Raw genomic sequence first — 7930 nt, forward strand, 5'->3', positions numbered from 1 at the left:
AGCAGTCCCTCAGACCATCCTCTGCCTCAGGTGACCACTTCCTGATTGAACGTGTGGTTTTAGACATCCTTTTGAACAGGGGGGTGTACTGTGGCTGCAGGTGAACCAGGACCATAAACGCCTCGGGGTGCTTTGTCTGCAGTCTTGCTGTTACTGTGTGTATCTTCTCATAGGCAGCTGATGCGTCCGCGCTCGGTGGGGCGTAAACACAGAGCACGATCACATGACTTAGCTCCCTCAGCAAGTAATATGGCCGCAGGCTAACAGTTCCAAGTCCTGACAACACAGTACCTTTTTCACTGAGACATGTCCTGGGCGTTCATTCACATATATGATGAACCTCTGCTCTTCCCACAAGTGTTCGTGTCTCTGTCGGCTCTCACAGCAGTAAAGCCTGGTAGATCCACGTTAGCATCCAGTCTCATATCAGTGAGCCACGTCTCTGTGAAGATGTATAAGCTGCACTCACGGTAACTCTGTTGATTGTTCAGCGCAAACAGCTCATCCATCTTATTCAGTAGTGAGTTGACATTCCTTATTATTGCCGAGGGGATCATTGGCTTAAAATGTCTACGTGCAGCCTTTACTTCCGACGTTAGTCCTCAGTGCAAAGACTTCTTCTCTTGAAGAAACAATATTAGTTCTAGAATGATTGCTTCTAGGAGTTTGAGCAGACTGCTGTTTACAGGGTCTAAATTGGAATATGAACCTATTTGGGTTGATGTAAATGTAAACATGAGACAGACTATCTAATCTACTGAATTTCAAAGATAAGGGCTCGTCCGGGATTTGAACCCGGGACCTCTCGCACCCAAAGCGAGAATCATACCCCTAGACCAACGAGCCACATGTGACATCTTGCTTTTCATGTTTCAGTTGGTGGAAGAACAACACAAAGCACATGTTTTTCTTAGTTTGACATTGGTAAAGATATGTACAAAGATTTCTGGTTAGGGATATATAGTGTTGCTCCTGAAGAGGGACTTGAACCCTGGGCCCTCAGATTAAAAGTCTGATTTCCTGCAAGATCCACCCACAGAGATCCTGAACACATAAAACTCAGATTCCCAACCAGAATAGTAGCAGAACTGAAGACACCACTTGGAGGAGTGTCTTCAAAAACCAATCCTTGAGTCCAATGTACCAACCAGCACACAGTAAGTGAAACAGGCATGTCCACGCTTCAACAATGAAAACACAGATTGGCCGTATGGGGATCGAGCTAATCGGTCGAGCCCTATTGATTAAATGATGTTATGATGTTATTCGGGAATTCTGCCTATCATTCCGGAATACTGATGTCTATACTGGAATGCTACTGTTTATTCTGGACTTCTGCATTTCATTCCAAAATTGTGACTTTCATTATGGACTGCTTTTCATTCTGGAATGGTGTCTTTCATTCCGCAAATCTGCTTTTCATTCTGTTATGCTGACTTTTGTCCTGGAATGTTGCCTTCCATTTTGGAACGCACGCTTCCATGACATCACAGGCCGCTGTTGGGTTAGGGGTTTAATCCCAGAATTTTGTCTACCATTCCAGAATCCTGCCTATCATTCTGGAGTGGGTGGATGGATGTCTATTCCAGGATGCTCTCATTCTAGATTTCTGCCTTTCATTTGGGAATGCTTTCTTCCATTCTGGGATGCTTTTCATTCCAGAATGATGTCTTGCTGACTTCTGTTCCACTATACAGAGTGTTATTCGGGAATTCTGCCTATCATTCCGGAATACTGATGTCTATTCTGGAATGCTGCCACTTATTCTGGATTACTGCCTTTCATTCCGGAAATTTGAATTTCATTCTGGAATGCTTTTCATTCTGGAATGCTGCCTTTCATTCTGCAAGTCTGCTTTTCGTCCAAGGCGCTGTGTTAAAGTTGCAGTCTCCACTGGAGGACAATCCTGAGACAGAAACTGGTACACCCAAAGGATAAAACTCCCAGGGAGAAACACAGCAATATCATATATGCAGTCCAGTGCAGTGAGGAATGCTCTGATCTGTACATTGGAACAACCACTCCACAGGAGAATGGCTCAGCACAGGAGAGCCACCTCCTCAGGACAAGACTCAGCTGTTCACCTCCACCTCAAAGACAAAGGACACTCCTTTGAGGACAACAATGTTCACATTTTAGACAGAGAGGAAGTCAAGGAAGCCATCTATGTTAAGCTGGTAAAACCTTCTCGAGGTGGTGGCCTCATCTTTTTACCACATACAAAGCAGTTATTTCATCCATTCCCAGGAAGTTTCACTCCAAGTCACATGCTAACAGCAAGAACAATGGGCTGTCTACCAGCAGTCTCATAGTCGTTAGCCAGTCATTAGACACACCTGGCACAGGCAGCCAGATCATCACAGGTAATTATGGAAACATTTAGTGCTATTGTTTGTGAGTTTTATCCAGACCACCCACTGAGGTCTGCAACCACATATAAACCATGTTTCCCCACCAACAGATCAACAACTGATGAAGCTGCTTGGATGAGCAGTGAAATGTCTTCAGGAAAACTCTACAAGTCCAGACACCTTGCTTCAATCTTCTCTACAAACATGCCAAAGCAAACAGTTTTTACCAACAATGTTACACACTGAGTTTTGAAGGTCTTAACCACTAGTCTTAAGTTGGAATGTTTACGACATGTGTGAAAAATTGTAATTCACGCGTGTTATTACCCATAGACTCCCATGTTAAAATGAAAGCAGAAATGAACATGTTTACAGCCTGGTACAAAAAACATTCTGGTCTCAGATGATAGGTTCTCTTCTAGTGTCAATTGTATGGGGGTGAATTTTTTTACAACTCACTCGTTTTAATTCAAAGTCAGCTTTATTGTCAAATCTGCTACATGTGCTGGACATACAGAGAATCGAAATTGCGTTACTCTTCACTCCATATATAACATATAACTAAAAACTTGTGTAAGTGTAAAAAAATGTACCTACAATGAGGCACACACAAAATACAAGGCACAAAAATGAAGGCACAATGCAGTAAGAGTGCAAAAGATGTATAGTGCAAGACAGTGCAGTTGGCATAATGTAAACAGTCCAGGAATGGTTTAAGCAGCTTATATGAGACTGGATGACATGACTAGGGTGCAAGAGAATGCACAGGGTAAAGTGGCTGGTGCACAGAGTTCCTAACTTGGGGGGGGGGGGGGGGGGGGGGGGGGGGGGTTCTTTTGTAGAGGGAAGGGGGAGAAAGTGGGGCACAGCAGGGAGAGAGTTCAGCTTCCTGACAGCCTGGTGGATGAAGCTGTCCCTCAGTCTGCTGGTCCTGGCCCGGAGGCTGCGCAGTCTCTTTCCTGATGGCAGCAGACGTATCGTATCGTATATCGTATAATTCCGGAATTCTGTTGACTATCCTGGAATGCTGCTGCTTATTCCGGATTTCTGCCTTTCATTCTAGGACAAACAAACAGACTGCTTTGTGGCTCTGTGGCGCCTCCGGCCGCCCGTGTGTCGAGCAAGCCGCCTCCTCCTACAGCCAATCGCGAGGCCGAGTGCTACCACGAATCTACCACGAATTGACCAATGACGGAGCCGCCCTCTACCACGATTCGCCAGCTCCCGCCTACCTCCGCCGACGGCCAACCACGAGGCCGAGTGCTACCACGAATTGACCACGAATTGACCAATGACAGAGCTGCCCTCTACCACGATTCGCCAGCCCCCGCCCCTGGCAACGAGCCGGCCAATCACAGCTCGGACCACTGCTTGAGGCGGATGTGGCCCGGTCACGACGCTGTTGCTATGGCTTCGTCATTGCCTTTTACCGAGCTACGTCGCCGTGGACGGCTATCAGGATAATTTACCCCAGTAACCGTCTGCAAGATTAATTTCTACCGGAGATTCCGACGTGTCGGTGAGTGAGTGTCGTTGTGTACATGCTGGTATGTGATTGTAAAGCGCTACGTTTGTGTAGCAATGTATGTATGAACGTACCTAGCCGGTGCTCTACTGGCTAGGATAAATTCACAGTTACCGACGGCTCAGATGGAATAATTGATCATAGACTGGCCTCTGTGTTGTTTACACCTATAAAGCATTTGACTGGGAGAACGCTACATTTAGTGTGTTTTAGCAAACATTTCCATTTACAGCGTTAGCTTCGGCTAATCAGCTACAGACAAGCCTCTTGTTATTGTTAGCTTTAGTTAGCTCTCTCTTTGTCTTCAGTTAGCGTAACTTTCAATGGACTTTTATTACTGCAGTGTAGTGTAGTATTACTGTGTCATAGCATCACTGTATTGGTTTTCAATATCCTATGATCATGTAGTTGTTATAATTAAATTATTGTTTTGTGTTAAAGTGAGGAACTCTCTCTTAGTGTTCTGATAAACATTATGCTTCTCCTCCTTGTTCTTCTATTGTTGTTCTTTTAGGACTAGTTACTGACAGACATGGATCCTGAAGCTGGTGGACTACACACCACCAAGGAAATACACTGGTACAGTTTCCTAATGTCTGGAAAAACTCATTTGTATTTAGGTTTAGTGCATATATTAGTACATGACATATGATTTGATGTGTTTGTGTGTATGATTTTCAGGAGAGCTTATGGGGTGGAGTATCTATATGACCAGACAGGCTACGCTTTGCTGGAGCCAGAGGAGTTTGAGGACGGCACTGTCCCCTTGCTGGATGCTCCTCCACTCACTGGTACATCTGCCACAGCACCTCCACTCACTGCAGGCTTTATAATTGTGAATTATAAGACAGCTACTGTAATATCTGGTCATTATTTTTCAAACTAGCATGTACACTTATCTTTTACTGCTATATTTCACACTGCCTTAATTTTCCAGGTGTTTCATCGGGTCCCAAGGGCAGCCAGACCTGTTCGACTCCATTCAAGAAAACTCTACAAGTCCTTGCCTTGCTTCAATCATCTCTATGATTATGACCTGGATGACTGAGACTCTTCATCAGCATACACCAGTGTGTTGTCAACAAAGCCTGTGTGATGGCTGAGACCACCATCCAGCTGCCTGAGGTGAACACAGCAATGCTGGCATGACGGTGAGTAAATCATGAAGTATGTGAACCATGTCAGCTGTATTTGTGGAATATATTGCTTCTGTAAAACTACTGTTTTGTTGTTGTTGTTTTTTTCAGGTACAACAAGCAGAGTCGGGCTCGGGAGACCGAGGTGCTTCAGCAAGCCATTGAGTCTCCAAAGCCATACACACCTCAGAGAGAAGCTCTCTTGACCATGGCTGCAGGGGACAACCTGCACAGCTTTACCGTGCCAGCCAATACAGCAGCATGGCCAGGTTTAAAAGGCAGCTGGTGTTTGGGGGAGACAGACCCCCATCTCTTCTCTGAATCTTGAGGCCAGCCCGGCATCTGCTTCACTGCAGCATCCTGCCACCAGCGCAGCATCTTTGCTGCAGTGTATATCAGTGTGTATATAGTGTAAACAAACACATTCTTTTGGTATCAGTTTCCCCCTCTGTGTAATTCAGTTAATAATAATAATGTTCAGGTAGTTGGGCATGTACAGCTTCATAGAATGATAGTAGATTGAACAACAGGTCTGCCAGACAGTATTGTTTGACCTCTGGAATGTGTGGATTCTTAAAACTGTGAATCTGCCTTTATCACAATTAAATGAGGCTATAAACATTACAAAAGCTTTTGTTTGGTTTTTACAGGATTTGTAAATACAGTCTGATTTCAGTGTTTGTAAATACCATTTAATTTCACAAAATACTTTGATAAAAAATGATGTTTATCCAAATATGAATTTAGACTAATATTAAGAGGCTTTATGAGCAGTAAAGACTGCAAATAAACTCCTACTGGTCCTTTACATGTGCTCAATGTGAGCAATATTCCCCCCAAAAAGTTACTGAAATGGTAATAACAATAAGGTTTTTTTCCATTGTTCTTATATATTTGGGGTTGTGGGGGTTAATCAAGAGTCTGGAGCCATTGATGAGCCTTATATTGCAGACAAGGTCGGTATACAAAAAAGGATGTTAAGAAAAATGCAGATTAAAACATTACAGCTTGTTACTAAGGATACAATTATTGTATGCAATCCTGTTCCTCTCAAGCTCTTTCCATATTAGCTAAACAGCGAGCAGATTGCACTTATCCCATTCAATGCATGCATGTGCAATTGGACTATTACAGCAAATGACACGTGAAATTTGTCACATACAAACGGTGTGCATCACTCTCCTTTCGCTTTGTTTTTAATTATAACGTCACCTCGGTAAAATGTCATACAACGACCGATATGTTTCGCGTAATTTCAGTGCAAAATATTAACGCACCTAGCGGGATTCGAACCGGCGCTCTCGGCGCGATTTGTGGCGCGATTTGTGGCATCAACGTCGACACATGGGCGCTAGCCTTGGCGCAATGGATAGCGCATTGGACTTCTAGTTAAACACAGGAGAAGTGATTCAAAGGTTGTGGGTTCGAGTCCCACCAGAGTCAAAGTGCCTTTTAACTTTTAACCTGTGGCGCTGTCCTTCAGGGTGGATACAGCTCCTGTCCTGAGAGCTAGAAAAAAAGGACTGCACTCAGACATCCCGGAAAACAGCGTTGCTGCCCCCGGCTTTGTGACCGTACAGGTGGACAGAGATCTGACTGGTGTGAGCTTTTGCTTGGCACAGAGGCAGCTAATAAACTGAAAGTTGTACCTTTTTCAAATGACATGGTGAGGAGGAGAACAGAAGATCTCTCAGCTGACATTCAGGCACAGCTGCTGGATAGACTGCAATCATGTAAGCAATTTTCCTTTCAGTTGGATGAATCGACAGAGCAGAGCATCTCCAGTGCTGCTCAGTTGATAGTTTTGGTGTGCTATCCCTGGAAAGGAGATATTTTGGAAGACGTTCTGTTCTGTAAGTTATTGCGCAGATAAAGTCTGTCAATCCAGAGATTAAAGCTGCTCACTGTATGCTGCTGAACATGAGGCACTGCTGGATCACTTTGAGGTGCGATGGCTGTCGCAATGGCTGCAGCACAGAGCTCAAACTGTACCGACCAGCTCAGAGGAGAAGAAGAAGGAGCAACATCACATCAGGAAGGCCCTGCAAACCTGTGGCTATCCCAGCTGGGCTGTCATCAAAGCCACAAAAACAAGACCCACAGACAACAAGACAAAGACAACAACTGGCTGAGGAAGAACATTGTCACTGTAGAACTGAAGAAGCTACGGGGGAGTGTTGGTCCCACTTAAGATTAAAATTTAGGGTGTTTTCACACTTGCTCCCTTTCGGCCCTCTAAACGAATGCAGATCGATGACTCAGGATTTTTTGCTCTATTTAACCCTAACTCTATTTTCCCTGAATGTGCAGTAATTTAACCAGAAAACACAGGAGAAAGCCGACATTCTGCTTCAAGTGAAAACTACCCAGACTTCAGTGCAGTGGAGGAGTCTGAGAGCTCTAGTGGACCTGGTGTGAACAGAAAGAGGACTAAATTACATAAAACCAGTGACCCTGACATGATTTGAACATACAACCTTCTGATCTGGACTCAGACGTGCTACCAATGCTCCATGAGGTCTGTTCACAGCTTCTGCTCTTCCAAGGACTCAGTTTAGCATGACATGATCAGTTTGATGTTCATATATGTGTTACACTTTATTACTAGATGAGCTGCAGTGAAACATCCAAGCCACCACGTCCCAGCACATATCAGAGATGCAGAACAGATGGAACAGTCTTATGGAGTGATGGAGGCCATGAAGCCTCCTAAAGCTTTGAATGGAGCTGAAGTCATGATGCACTGACCTTTCTTTTTATATAATGTCTCATAAGTATTTGTTATAATATTGCCCCAAAAAGTCAGCCACACTTGTGTGAAACCAGCCTGTCCAGTTAGGATCAACACTGATTGTGGATCAGTTTCAGCTGCTGTTGTGCAAATGGAACAGACAACAGGTGGAAATGAGAGGCAGTTA

At 44.3% G+C, this 7930-nt stretch overlaps 1 non-coding gene across 1 annotated transcript; it reads right to left on the bottom strand.

Moving 5' to 3' along the window:
* Nucleotides 1-774: 774 nt before the first annotated feature.
* trnap-ugg (transfer RNA proline (anticodon UGG)) lies at nucleotides 775-846 on the bottom strand. The gene has a single exon. It is a non-coding gene; the product is annotated as a tRNA-Pro (tRNA).
* Nucleotides 847-7930: the final 7084 nt, after the last annotated feature.

The sequence above is a fragment of the Parambassis ranga genome, unplaced genomic scaffold (assembly GCF_900634625.1).
Source record: "Parambassis ranga unplaced genomic scaffold, fParRan2.1 scaffold_22_arrow_ctg1, whole genome shotgun sequence".
Taxonomy (NCBI): Eukaryota; Metazoa; Chordata; class Actinopteri; family Ambassidae; genus Parambassis; species Parambassis ranga.